This window comes from Ovis aries, chromosome 4, assembly GCF_016772045.2.
Source record: "Ovis aries strain OAR_USU_Benz2616 breed Rambouillet chromosome 4, ARS-UI_Ramb_v3.0, whole genome shotgun sequence".
In the NCBI taxonomy this organism is placed as follows: domain Eukaryota; kingdom Metazoa; phylum Chordata; class Mammalia; order Artiodactyla; family Bovidae; genus Ovis; species Ovis aries.
The window spans coordinates 18,894,746-18,910,618 of NC_056057.1; positions in this window are offsets into that span (position 1 = coordinate 18,894,746).

Here is a 15,873-nt window from a genome sequence, read left to right on the forward strand (position 1 = left end):
AACATACTTTTAGCATATAATTCAGAAATCATGCTTCTTGATATTTACCCAAGTTAACTGAAAAGTTAAAAGGGCACAAAAATCTACACATGGAATTAATAGCAGCTTTATTCATAATTGCTTAAATGTAGAAGCATCCCAAATATCTTTCAGTAGGTAAATGGATAAATATACTGTGGTGCATCCAGGCAATGGAATATTATTCATCACTGAAGAGAAAGAGCTCCCAAGCATGAAAAGCCATGAAGGAACCTTCAGTTCAGTCGCTCAGTCATGTTATGGGTAGACTCTTTGCTACCCATGGACTGCAGCATGCCAGGCTTCCCTGTCCACCACCAACACCTGAAGCTTACTCAAACTCAGGTCCGTCAAGTTGGTGATGCCATCCAACCTTCTCATCCTCTGTCGTCCCTTTCTCCTCCTGCCTTAAATTTTCCCAGCATCAGGGTCTCTTCCAATGAGTCAGTTCTTCGCATCAGGAAGCCAAAGTATTGGAGTTTCAGCTTCAGCATCAGTCCTTCCAATGAATAATCAGGACTGATTTCCTTTAGGATGGACTAGTTGGACCTCCTTACAGTCCAGGGGACTCTTAAGAGTCTTCTCCAACATCACAGTTCAAAAGCATCTATTCTCTGGCATTCAGCTTTCTTTTTAGTCCAACTCTCACATCCATACACGACTACTGGAAAAACCACAGCTTTGACTAGACAGACCTTTGTCAGCAAAGTAGTGTCTCTGCTTTTTAATATACTGTCTAGGTTTGTCATGGCTTTTCTTCCAAGGAACAAGTGTCTTTTAAGTTCATGGCTATAGTCATCATCTGCATGTTAAAAAATGAAAGAAAGCAGTTTTAAATGGTTATATACTGTACAATTCCAACTATGTGACATTATGGAAAAAATGAAACTATGGACACATTTAAAAGATCTGTGAGGATTTCCCTGGTGGTCCAGGGAAAAGTCAGCCTTGCAATGCAGAGGACATGAGTTCACTCCCTAGCTGAGGAATTAAAATCCCACATGCCACAGTGTCACTAAGTCTATGAGCCACAACTAGAGAGCCCACATGCCACAACTAGGGAGTCTATGTGCCACAATAAAAGATCTGAGCACTGCAACTGAGACCTGATGCAGCCAAATAAATAATTAATTTCAAAACACATCTGTGATTGTTGGGGGTAGGGTGAAGAGAGGGATGACTAACAGAGCACAGGGCATTTTTAGGGCAGTTAAGCTATTCTGTGCAATACTACAATGGTGAATTACTATACACCTGTCACATCCATAGGATGTACAACACCAAGAGTGAGCTGTAATGTAAACTACAGACTTTGGGTGACAATAATGTGTCATTGTAATTTCACTTATTATAAAAAATGTATCACTTAGGAGTGGGAGGTTAATAGTGAGGCAGGTTGTACATCTATCAGGATCAGGGTATATGGGAACTCACTGTGTTTTCTACTCAATTTTGTTGAACTTAAGATCACTTTTAAAGTAAAGTCTACTAGTTAAAATAATTAACATTGGAAAGTAATATTTGTGCAGATCATTTCCATAGAAAATATACTCCCTAAAAGTCCACAGGAAAATACTGTAACTACAGAAGTACAACCAATGACCACTGTACATATAATATATGCATGAAGACTGCCTACTAAATCACTGCCAAGAATTTTTGCACTTCCAGAAACACTGAAAAGGCAACTGTGTGACTGTTCAGTAAGGAGTGCCAAGACTTGCCCACTAAATTCCTGATTGGCTCTTTTCTTATACCTTAACTATCAGTAAGTTATTCTATTTCACATGAAGTAGAGACCTAAAAATACCACATGTATTTTTACTTCTCATCCTGCAGTCTTCTCTGCCCTCTCAAATATTAGCTCTTGACAGACTTGCAGAACTACCTGTGACTCTCAGAAGAGGTTCTTAATTCTTGGCTAATCTTGCCTCTGTGTCTCACAGGTGTTGTAGCCTCATTTATCTTCTTTCTCTCTGGAGTTGTACAACCAAGAACTGTCACGCCCACCAATAAATCTAACCATAATTGCGTTAAGAGCTGGAACTCAGCTTCAGCTTCCCACTAAGTCCATTTTATTCTCACTGTCCCTCAGGGGTAAGTTGGAGAGGATTGTAGTCAGGAATTCACCCAACCAGAAGCATTATCAATTCTCCCTCCAAAGCCATAAAATGTGAAATGCAGTTCCAAATCCCTTATGCCTATGATTAGAAATTAGAGATTAATAAGGATTGACATTGAAATTTTGCACAGAATCTGTAATTATACCTGAACAAATGAACAGGGGGAAAAATTTAAAAGGGGCCAACTAACTCTGATGCCAGTCAGACTATTCTTAAAATTACACAGAAATGCTTCCCATTTTATTTCCCCAAGCTAATACAAAAAGATGTGTGCTCTGCTGGAAAGAAATGGAATGACAGTCCATAAGAAGGTTTCCAATGTACTAGTTGCACTGTGACACCCCCACACACTGCACTCTGACCATGTTTTTATATTTTTGATTGGAACGAGCTGTTATTAAATGTGAAAGGGCTGAAATGCATGAATAATAGCTATTAATTATAACAATTTATTAAATGAATAAAGGCAGCTGGGATCTCAGTTTGTCCCTGACACTGTACTGATGAAGCTATAGATAAAGGGAACACACAAAAAGGTTATTTCTAGTTGTTCTGCAGTGCCTTGCTTAAATCTCTTTGTTTAGAGTCATGTTGTGATTGCTTTTATCAGAACTGTTCATTCCCAGGCATCTTATGAGTGTCATATGTACAACTAAATGCACAAAGCTCAACCAATCTTCTGTTGCCTCTCTTTCCCAATAGAACATTCTATTCAGGAGAATTCTAAGCTCAGTATTACAATATGAGGAAAATTGAACAGAGAGACAAAAATTTATCCAAATACCTCATCATTTTGACTTTAAAAAAATACATATTTGTAATGAGTAAATGCTTGAGGTCATGTATGGATGTGAGAGTTGGACTATAAAGAAAGCTAAGTCCCAAAGAATTGATGCTTTTGAACTGTGGTGTTGGAGAAGACTCTTGAGAGTCCCTTGGACTTCAAGGAGATCCAACCAGTCCATCCTAAAGGAGTTCAGTCCTGGGTGTTCATTGGAAGGACTGATGTTGAAGCTGAAACTCCAATACTTTGGCCACCTGATGCGAAGAGCTGACTCATTTGAAAAGACCCTGATGCTGGGAAAGATTGAGGGCAGGAGGAGAAGGGGAGAACAGAGGATGAGATGGTTGGGTGGTATCACTGACTCAATGGACATGGGTTTTGGTGAACTCCAGGAGTTGGTGATGGACAGAGAGGCCTGGCGTGCTGCAGTTCATGGGTTGCAAAGAGTCAGACATGACTGGGCGACTGAAATGAACTGAAATGCTTGAGGGATCAAATTTATGAAAAATGGTGGCTAAAATATTTCAAGGACTAAAAGTATTTCACTCTCTTACACTTCTGCTTTTGTAGCAATGCTCTGTAATAACTACACCGGTAAAACACTGTCCTGTTATTTTTCTTTAGCTAGTAGGTCTGCTTATAGGTAAAAGTAAGTGTTCTGAATCTCATTTCTATTATAATTTATCCTATTAAATGAATAAGTGCAGTTGTAGGTGCATAAAGATTTGACTTCTTTGTAGATAGATCTATCTATACTGTCTGATTTAGAGTTGGAGAAGACTTTTCTGAGAATCCTTCCTCTCCATTTGTGTAGATGTTGGCTGAAGGTAAGTAACTTTTCACCTCTGGCTTCCATGATACCACTAAATAATTTACCTTCCAACCTCTCAATTCTCAAGTCATTCTCTGGAAACTACTTTCTTTGTCTTTTCTCTTAAATTTTGGTATTAACTAAGCTACTATCTCAGCATTTTTCCCTTATTACTTTTACTCTCACTCATTTTCTTTCTTTTCCTCTTCTTACTAAATATATAATAAAAATTCAGAAAAGTAGACGCAGTTATGAAGGAAAATGGCTGAATTCAGTTCTAGACATTTGAATTTGCATACCTGTTTGATAGTTGCATGCCTGTGTGCTAAGTCATTTCAGTTGTGTATGATTATTTGTGACCCCACAGACTTTAGCCCACCAGACTCCTCTGTCTATGGGATTATCCAGGCAACAATACTGAAGTGGGTTGCCATGCCCTTCTCCCAGGAATCTTCCTGACCCAGGGATCGAACACATGTCTCCTGCATTACCGTCAAATTCGTCACCGCCAAACCACCTGGGAAGACCCAACTTAGATGTCATACAAGTGAAGAAAGGATGCATGCTCCATAACTTCAACAGAAGAATCAGATATGTTTCTCTTATATTCATTTTTTTGTTAGTTACATATTACTTTTGCCCAGTTATAAATCAATTAGGCACACTTTCTCTGTGTTAATTTAGGAATTAATGTGGATCATTTAAAAATATTTACATGGCAATAATTCTTTACCACATATAATTTTATATGTTTTCAATCCTGCTAGAGTTTTTAAAAACTCTGCTTGTTGTTAACGAGAATGACTAAGAAGAGTCACATATTGGGAAAACACACCACCAAGAGATACATATTTGATGAAACATTTTTTGACAGCAATGCATATTCCAAGTTCTGTACTCACATGTAGGTACTGCTAATTCCTTTGTAATATAATTAATCATAGCTCTTCAGTCTACGGGACTTCTTTGGTGGCTCAGTGGTAAAGAATTCACCTGCCAAAGTAGGAAACTTGAGTTTGATCCCTGGGTTGGGAAGATCCCATGGAGAAGGAAATGGAAACTCACCCCAATATTCTTGCCTGGGATATCCCAAGGACAGAGGAGACCAGCAGGCTACAGTCCATAAGATAACAAAATTTCTGACATAGCAACTAAAGAAAAAAAAATCAGCCTATAGCCTATACAATGAATTAAATTTCTCAAGCACATAAGGGAAGTCAAGAATTTAAAGAGATTCTGACTTTGATCAGTAACTAGAGTACCTTTTGGATTTAAAATAAGCTAATGTTATTTCTAAAATAAGTAGGATTTGGACTTCCTTGGTCGTCCAGTGGGTAAGATTCTGTGATCTCAATGCAGAGGGCCCAGTACCCAGCCCTGGTTAAGGAATTGGATTCCATATGCCAAACTGAAGATCCTACATGATGCAACGAACAAATCCCTCATCCCACATACTGAAATGGAGATCAAAGATCCTGAATCTTCAACTAAGATCCAGTGTAACCAAATAAATATTGTTAAAAATGAATAAAATAAATAGAATTTGCTTTTAGCCGGTTCATATCAAGCCAATTCTAGAATTCAGTTCAGTTCAGTTCAGTCCAATCGCTCAGTCATGTTCTACTCTGCAACCCCACAGACTGCAGATTGCCAAGCTTCCCTGTCCACCACCAACTCCCAGAGTTTACTCAAACTCATGTCCATTGAGTCAGTGATGCCATCCAACCATCTCAGTTTCTCTCGTCCCCTTCTCCTCCTGCCCTTAATCTTTCGCAGCATGAAGGTCTTTTCAAATGAGTCAGTGCTTCACATCAGGTGGCCAATGTATTGGAGTTTCAGCTTCAGCATCAGACCTTACAGTGAATAATCAGGACTGATTTCCTTTAGGATTGACTGGCTGGATCTCCTTGCTGTCCAAGGGACTCTCAAGAGTCTTGTCCAACAACACAGTTCAAAACCATCAATTATTCAGTGCTCAGCTTTGTTTATAGTCCAACTCTCACATCCATACATGACCACTGGAAAAACCATAGCTTTGACTACGCAGACCTTTGTTGCCAAAGTAATGTCTCTACTTTTTAATATGCTGTCTAGGTTAGTTACAACTTTTCTTCCAAGGAGCAAGCAACTTTTAATTTCATGGCTGCAGTCACCATCTGCAGTGATTTTGGAGCCCCTCAAAAACAAAGTCTGTCACTGTTTCCCCATCTATTTGCCATGAAGTGATGGGACCAGATGCCATGATCTTAGTTTTCTGAATACTGAGAGTTTTAAGCCAACTTTTTCACTCTCCTCTTTCACTTGCATCAAGAGGCTCTTTAGTTTTTCTTCACTTTTTGCTATAAGGGTGATGTCATCTGCATATCTGAGGTTATTGATATTTCTCCCAGCAGTCTTGATTCCAGCTTGTGCTTCATCTAGTCCAACATTTCTCATGATGTACTCTGCATATAATTTAAAAAGCAGGATGACAATATATGGCCTTGACATACTCCTTTGCCTATTTGGAACCAGTCTGTTGTTCCATGTCCAGTTCTAACTGTTGTCTTCTGACCTGTATACAGATTTCTCAGGAGGCAGGTCAGGTGGTCTGGTAGTCCCATCTCTTTAAGAATTTTCCAGTGTTTTTGAGTTTTAAAACAAGCTGCTTTTCTGGGTTAATCCACTGACCTTAATTTTGGGTACCATTTTCATTTTAGACACCCAAGATCTCCCCACAACTAAAGGAGTGGTTCCCAACAAGCGTGAAGAGTCCTTCAGACACTGTTCAGTGCTGGGAGCAGTGTCCATTGATGGTGGCAGCCATGCCTTAGTGGTTGTTAGTGATTTTCAATTTTTATTCTAATTGTTGACTACTTAACATGTCAACTTAGATTTGGCTAAGTGATATCAAATGTTTGGTGTCAATAATTTTTCTTTCTAAAGCAGTATTCCTGAGTTTTTTATTTTGATCACTTTGTGATGTTCTTTTAACCAACAAATCCAAAGAAGAGACTTTGAAAGGTCTGTATCACTGTTATGTCTGACACAGGGTTAGGAAAAAAAAAAAACAAACAAACCAGTGCTTGAAATCACTATTCTCACAGCTAGTGAACTAAAAATGAAAGCTTTTTTAAAACAAAAGTAAGCCCTTGCCAGTATCATTATGAAAACTGCCAGTTCTACTTTTCAAGAGTGAAAATGGATCAGGGTGTGTATTGACTCTCTGAAAAAAATACCATCTCTCACCAACCAACCTGGGGCCCCAAAGATGGGGAGACTTTTGAGTAAAATGTCACATAGTCCTGAGACTCAGGGGCAGAACTCGGAGACAGATGGTGAGAGAGCCATCATCTCAATATCCAGATCACTCTTCCATGCAAACAACATAAGAACATCTCCCCATGCAGCAGTTATTGATCATTCTATTTGTGCTGATATTTTATCACTGTGGAATCATGTATAAACTTGAAATGTATGCAAATATGCTTGACAGCGTTCCTAATAAAGGAATGCAACTTAAATCTGTGATGATATTTTTTATTATTAAGCTGATTGTTGGAGATCAAAAAAGTTCCATAATATACTATGTGGCTGAAGAAGTAAGGCATTTTTATATGTTTATAAATTGATAAAAGACTAAAACATTAAATAGACTAGTAGACCCTTCAATTTCACTTTTGGATTCTGTTTCACTGTTATGCTCACATATGAAAGCAATTATATATGTATAATTCAAATCATTACAGGTTTTTTGTGTAATAAAAAGTTTCAAATAAACAAAAATGTCTATTAATAGGAAACATTCTATGAAATATTTACATAAAATAATACAGTGCCTAAAGAAATGTCACTTTAGGTACTGGTATAGAAAAATCATGGCACCTCACTCTAGTACTCTTGCCTGTAAAATCCCATGGATGGATGAGCCTGGTAGGCTGCAGTCCATGGGGTCGCCAAGAGTTGGACACGACTGAGTGACTTCACTTTTACTTTTCACTCTCATGCAGTGGAGAAGGAAATGGCAACCCACTCCAGTGTTCTTGCCTGGAGAATCCCAGGAACAGGGGAGCCTGGTGGGCTGCTGTCTATGGGGTCGCACAGAGTCGGACACGACTGAAGTGACTTAGCAGCAGCAGCATAGAAAAATCTCAAATAATATTTTAAGTGAACAAAGCAAGTTGCTGAAGAGCATGTAGAGTATGCTGCTAGTTTGTTGAAATGAAGAAAACCTATACTTCTAACAGATATATGTGTGTTTGTGTATATATTTTGCTTTGCTCAGATGTTCAGTTGTGCCCGACTCTGAGATCCTGTGGCCTGTAGCCCACCAGGCTCCTCTGTAGACCAGACTATAACCCACCATTGAATTCTCCTGGTGGGGTTCCATTTTCTATTCCAGGAGATGTTCCTGACCCAGGGATTGAACCCAAGTCTGTCACATCTCCTGCACTGGCAGGTGGGTTCTTTAACAGTTAGTGCCAACTGGGAAGCCCTTGTGTTTATAAATACATATATGTGTGTTTTTATATATACATGTATATTTTATGTATACACATAATGAAGACATAAGAAACCATTAATAGTAGTTGCCTTTTGGTGTGGGGAACTAAACAGTCAGGAAACATGAGAAGGAGAAATACTTAATTTTATCCTTTTAAAATTGTGTACAAGCATTAGGGCTACTTATTACAAATAATTTTTAAAACAAAAATAAATCATCTATTAATTGCTATTGTATAAAGCCGTGAGCTAGAAATGATAAAATACAATTTCATATACTGTACTTTCTGGCTTCTTCTTCATCTTAGATATTACTATTCCCAAAGCTACAGAAAGTGGGGACTTCAGTCAAGCATTTAATATGTGGAAGGGTCTCCTAGGCTCTTCAATGTGAAAAAAAAAAAAAAAAAACCTTTCAATTTGATTTAGGGCCTCAAAATGCTAAACTTAATAATGAAGTCTCTGCTTTCCTTACAGAATTCTTGTGAGCATTACACTAAAATCTAAGGTGAAGCTTGGATGTTCAATACTTCTGGGGATTCTACGTCCTGTTCTTATTCTTTTGAAGAAAGTTGCCAACAGTTTTCAAACAGAGAGCTTGCTGTTTGTTAATATATTTTTGTGTATTAGTGTTTCATAAGTCTTACAATTAAAGATAGTCTAGACTTTACTTTTAAGTATATTGGGTTTAATTTCCCTTTTGACCAATATCTGTTGCAGTACTATCCATTCCTTTCTTCTTTGAATTACAAACGTGTTTAAAATACATGTAACTGGAAGAGGAAAATTTTTATCTATCTCCTTTACCCGGCTAAGAGAAGAGGCTATGTTTAAAAAAAAAAAAAAGATGTCTTAGCTAAGAGCTTAATAAAATCAGTTAATGCGTTTAAAATTTATTACATTTTCCAGCATCTGTCTTCTGTTTCACTATTTGTTTTCACGGTATTAAAGGTACATATTGCCCAGTCAGTTTCCACTATGGCATAGTCTTCCAGAAATAGTTTTGCTAAATAGGTACATGAAGGCTTAGGTGTGGGTGTACACATCATGATAGAGTGTTCCTGGGCACCCATCATGAATTCTGCCTGACAAATACACCAAATCATAAAAAGAGATGGATGTGAATCAAAATGAGTTTTGTGGGTAAGAATGGAATTGTTGAAGAGTCTCCTCACAGTGAAGGTTTGAAGAAGGTAAACCGATAGGAATTGGAGTGAGTGAAAGGACTTACTTTGTAGGAGATCATTTGCAAATAAACTGTAAAAAGTGATATTAGCAGCCAATATTGAATATGTTAATAAATATTGAAATTTTCTTTATTTTCAACCATTTGGAAAATTCAAATATAACCCTGGCAATAAAGGCAGATCCAGGTGATAAAATAGGCTTTGTACTTTGATATTAGATACAGATTTGGCATTTCATTATTCATTTATTTTGAAGTAAACAGAAGACTTACAAGGAGAAAACCACTACAAGAGATAGAGATTGGATAAGTACTGCATAAAGCAGATACATATGGGCTTCCCTGGTAACTTAGATGGTTAAGAATCTGCTGGCAATTCAGGAGACCAGGGTTCGATCCCCAGGTCAGGAAGATCCCTTGGAGAAGGAAATGGTTACCCACGCCAGTATTCTTGCCCAGAGAATTCTACAGACAGAGGAGCTTAGTGGGCTACATAGTCCATGGAGTTTCAAAGAGTCAGAAATGACTGAGTAACAAACATACACTATAAATTCATATAATTTAATTAAACATAGATTGTGACTGAACTATCTAGATATTTTGGGAAAAATAATATTTGCTTTCTTTTAGTAGGGACTTTTCATTCCTAGTTCTTCAATTACTTTATTTTGAAACCCTTTTCCCTAACAGTCTACACCTTTTGTATATTACTGCTAAATAGATGCATACATTTCCCCTTAAATACGTCTTAATTACAACAAATCAAATGACCACAGGGGCATTTACAAAGGAAAAAATTTGTATACTTTATAGGTTGAACCTAAGATTAGAGACAAATATATGATTATTTTGACTGCTTTGCTAATTATATCTCTTCACAGAAAAATAAGTGAAGAATTAAAGAAACCATGTAGACATATACTATACCAAATGACACTTTCATCTCAAATTGCTGTGTTTTTTTTAAGATAAAAATCTTTTCATTTGATTCAGTTGGATTCATCAAAATAATTGATTAAATTATTTAGCTTGAGCTGAGGAGATAAAATAATTAGAAGCACACTAATACAGTGCAATCACAATAGTGTGATCACTCACCTAGAGTCACACATCCTGGAATGTGAAGTCAATTGCCTTAGGAAGCTTCACTATGAACAAAGCTAGGGGAAATGGTGGAATTCCAGTGGAGCTATTTCAAATCCTAAAAGATGATGCTGTGAATGTGCTACACTGAATATGCCAGAAATTTGGAAGACTCAGCAGTGGCCACAGAACTAGAAAAGGTCAATTTTCATTTCAATTTCAAAGAAATGTAATGCCAAAGAATGCTCACACTGCAGCACAGTGGCACTTATCTCTCATGCTAGTAAAACTATGCTCAAAATTTTCCAAGCCAGGCTTCAACAATATATAAACTGTGAACTTCCAGGTGTTCAAACTGGTTTTAGAAAAGGCAGAGGAACCAGAAATCAAATTGCCAACATCTGTTGGATCATCAAAAAAACAAGAGAGTTCCAGAAAAAAAAAAATCTACTTCTGCTTTATCGACTATGCCAAAGCCTTTGACTGTGTGGATCACAACAAACAGTGGAAAATTCTTCAAGAGATGGGAACACCAGACCACCTGACCTGTCTCCTGAGAAATCTGTATCCAGGTCAGGAAGCAACAGTTAGAACTGAACATGGAACAACAGACCGGTTCCAAATAGCAAAAGGAGTACGTCAAGGTTGTATACTGTCTCCCTGCTTATTTAAATTATATGCAGAGAACATCATGAAAAATGTTGGACTGGTTGGAGTACAAATGAATCAAGACTGCTGGGAGAAATATCAATAACCTCAGATACGCAGATGACACCATCTTTATAGCAGAAAGTGAAGAAGAACTAAAGACGCTCTTGATGAAAGTGAAAGAGAAGAGTGAAAAAGTTGGCTTGAAATTCAACACTCAGAAAACTAAGATCATGGCATCTGGTCCCATCACTTCATGGCAAACAGATGGGAAACAGTGGAACCAGTGACATAATTTATTTTGGGAGGCTCCAAAATCACTGCAGATGCCTACTGCAGCCATGAAATTAAAAGATGGTTGCTCCTTGAAAAGAAAGTTATGACCAAGCTAGACAGCATATTAAAAAGCAGAGACATTACTTTGCCCATAATGGTCTGTCTAGCTGAGGGCTGAAGAATTGATGGTTTTAAACTGTGGTACTGGAGAAGACTCTTGAGAGTCCCTCGGACTGCAAGGAGATCCAACCAGCACATCCTAAAGGAAATCAGTCCTGAATGCTCATTGGAAGGACTGATGTGAAGCTGAAATTCCAATACTTTTGATATTTGATGCAAAGTTTGGGCTCATTAGAGAAGATGCTGATGTTTGGAAAGATTGAGGGCAGGAGGAAACAGGGACAACAGGATGAGATGGTTGGGTGGCATCACCAACTCAATCGACATGAGTCTGAGCAAGCTCCAGGAGTTAGTGATGCACAGGGAAGCCTGGCATGCTGCAGTCCATAGGGTTGCAAAGAGTCGGACATGATTGAGCGACTGAACTGAAATGAATTGAATCTGTCCTTTTTGCAATAAAATTGCCAGTTTGATGAGGGGAGAAAATGCAGTTGTTTGTGATAAATTCATTTATGGAAATAACATTTTTAAATATTGGAACTATTTCCATTGACGTGATTTTGTTGGATAAAGGAAGTCTGTTTTGTTTTTTTTTTTTAACAATTGTGTCTGCACAGATAAACTTGAAAAGTAAATTTTCTAACTTCTTTTCCAGTCTTCCAAATGAATTTTTTGAGTTTTGGATCCATTTGTTTTTTAAAGGCTAATTTTCAAAAAGGGGTCAAGTTATAATTCTTATACAGATAACAAAATTAATCCTTGTTTAAGATTTTAGCACATTAATAAGGAAACAGGTGAGATGTTATAGCCAGATGAAAGAAGAATCCAAAAAGCAAACACAGTAATAGATCAGGAATACTGAAATGAAACTGCAAATGGATGCGAAGTGTCTTCCCATGTTCTTTCCATGGCAAGAGGGGAAACGAGAGGATTGCCCAACACTAGACAGAATACATCTGCACATCTAGAGACCAGAATTGTTTTCCATTGCTATCAGGAATGATACCAATGGAAATGAATACATTAAGAAATTACAAAATAATTCCCATGAATCAGAATCAAATAACTTGTAAGAGTGTGTTATGGACAGTGCATAGCTTTCCAATGAAGTAGAAACTTTTCCTCACATTTTAAGTGACAATTAAGAAATAACTTTGGAAATAGTTTGCAATTGAATATCAGGGTAGATAGAAATACATCACATAGATTTCATCAATCACTTTCAAATGAATGATGATGGGATTGGAAAATATGTACCATGATTTAGTAGGCTCAATTGATATTGAAGTTCTTTTATTGTAAGTACATTTCTTCCATGGAGGAGAGCATAGCAAACCACTCCAGTATTCTTCCCTAGAAAATTCCATGGACAAAGGAGCCTGGTGGGCTACAGTTCATGGGTTGCAGAGTTGGACATGAATGAAACTTATCAAGAAAAATGTGATGACAGCTGTTAAAGGGATTCAATGCAATAAACTTAGTTCTTAAACTTCAAATTTCTGTATTACAAAATCTCAAACGAAATTAAAAAGAAAAATAACCATATATATATTTTTGTAAGAACAAATTGCTTGAAAGGAAAGTATTATTAAATCATGTATAATACAATGTTTATTTCGTTTTTATTTTCATTATAAAATGTAAAAAAAATAAAACTTTGACTAAACTGATCCAATCACTTCAAACTTAAAAGAAAAAAAAAAAATCTGTAGAGTTCCCTGCTTTCTGCCACTAGCCTGCTTCCGTCTTACCCCATCCTCTCTTCTTTGGCTCCCACTTCTGTTAAGTTTGCCTTCTCTCAAAATCTTCCACAACTGCCCCCAAGGTCTCTGAGGAACACTCTTTTCTATAAACAAGAGACTCTCTTTGTTCAGCAATGAGCATATACCATGTTGCACCATCCATGCGTCAATCAACTGTATACTACCCCTCAATTAAATTGCTGTTTACTAGGAAGCCATGAATGGATTATGTAACTCACTATATTATTGAAATTAAGCTTAGTTCCTTGACTAACGGGAAGGTTTTAAATGTTGGTGATAATGTTTCATGCAAAGTCTAGTTTTATTTATTTAATTAATTGAGGAAACATGTAGCCCTTTTACTAGGCCTGATGAAATTGGTTATAGGAAAGAAGACTTCTTTTAAATTCATATTTTCTTTAAAAATGTCAGGCAATATTTTTCAGACAGGAGCTAATGTTCTGTATTATCTTATTTGTGTTCACTACAAATTCATAGTCTGTTTTATCAACCTGATAGATTCGAAACTCAATTATTAACTGTCTGAAAGTAGATTAATTTCTATAAATAAACTGACAATTCAATTCTGAACTGTGTTAAATAAAAATGATAATGACAGTTAATAATTTACACATGAAAACAATTACTGACTTCAGGGCTAAGCTATGGGAGAACCTATAAGAAAAGTTCCTAGACAAATGAGTTTTGTATGATTGTTGTAAGGACTACATTGTTGTAAGACTTTGTTTTACGACATTGTCGTAAGACAACATTGCTGTCTTACAATCATTGTTGTAAGACAAATGATTGTTGTAAGGTAGGTGATATTCAGTTTTCTTTATGCCCTGATGAGTTATCTTTCTTGTCATTTCTTTGTATATTCAACTTCTCTTCTGTGCATAAAACAGGTCAGCGATTTAAAGATCACTTTCCCTTCTGAACAATACTTAAAAAACTAACATATTTTACATGCCCCATCTATATTAATTCTATTCAATTCCATTCTTTGCATTTTCCTAAAACACTAGACAAAATATCTGTCATCTCTTAGTGATTAAATGCAAATCACCTCTCTTCTGAGTTTTTATAAGAGCAAGATCATTCTTTCCTGCTTTACTTACTGATAGAATCACATTTCCAAAATCAAAATTCCTGAATCCCTTAATTGACTTGATCACAAGTTTTATGAATCGAAGAAACGTTTGCTGCCAAAAGATAGAATCTTATTTTTAAAATCACAGCAAAAGGAACAAAGGCTCTCAGAATTTCAGAGGTTCTCTTATGTCACCTGTGGACATAAGATAGGTATCTTTAGATTTGGGGATTCCTCTGGCTCCTACCACTATGGTCTAACAAAGAGAAAGAAGTGGTGGAGACGATGCTCAGTTCAGTTCAGTCGCTCAGTCGCATCTGACTCTTTGCAACCCCATGGACTGCAGCATGCCAGGCTTCCCTGTACAGCACTATCTCCTGAAGTTTGCTCACACTCATGTCTATCAAGTCAGTGATGCCATCCAACCAACTCATCCCCTGTCATCTCCTTCTCCTGCCTTCAGTCTTGCACAGCATCAGGATCTTTTCAAAAAAGTCAGTTCTTCCTAATAGGTGGCCAAAGTATTGGAGTTTCAGCTTCAACATCAGTCCTTCCAATGAATATTCAAGACTGATTTCCTTTAGGAGATGATGTTAGAAAACTAAAACATAATTGGAGAAAATCTAGAAAATCTATACTTACTTGGGAAAGAAGAGGAAGACTGAAATTCAAGATAAGTTAAGCTTTATAAATCACTTAACTTAAAATTTTAATTTTGGGATCATAACAATCTAATTCATAGTAAACAAAGACCTGATCCAGTGAGCTAAGAAACTGGGCAGCATAAACAAGGTTTGGGTATATTTACAGTGGATTGGAACCTAGCTTACATTAGTTTGTTGAGAATACATGAGTTAAGCTTCACTTTGTTTACCATGAAATTAATGTCCTTCTCCATAACTTGCAAGGGATGATGAAGTAGATTTACAAATTTGGATTCCTTAAAAATGCATGAAGTCCCACAAGAGTTTTTTGTTTTTTAATGAAAGAGTGAATTTGGTAAGACAGAAACATATGTAACCTCTTGATGTTAAATCATTAATGAACTTTTAAAAAATATCTAACTTGACCACAGTAGCTTAAGCTCTGAAATTATCTGGTTCATTAAAAAAATTAAGCCTTTTTAATGAGGAGCCTAATACTACCCAGATACTCTTTTCTGTGTGTAGTCATTCATCTGACATAATTAAGAACAAAAAGAACTTCTTTGATTAATGACCTCTGCTAATCATTTCAGTAGAACACATGAAGACATTTTGAAAATTTTTATTTCACTAACACATTAAGCTTATGTTAATCATAAATGTCACTCACATACAAATTATGTATAAATATTCAGGGTGATCTATATTTTATCAATTGTAACAGAAAACTTGTCAGTCACTGTGGGTTTAAACAAGCAATTAGGACATGAGTTACTAAACATTTTAAACAAACAGACTGCATCAAACCCAAATTAAGACTGCTCAAAGAAATTTCATAGCATCTTAATTACACAGATGCCTGA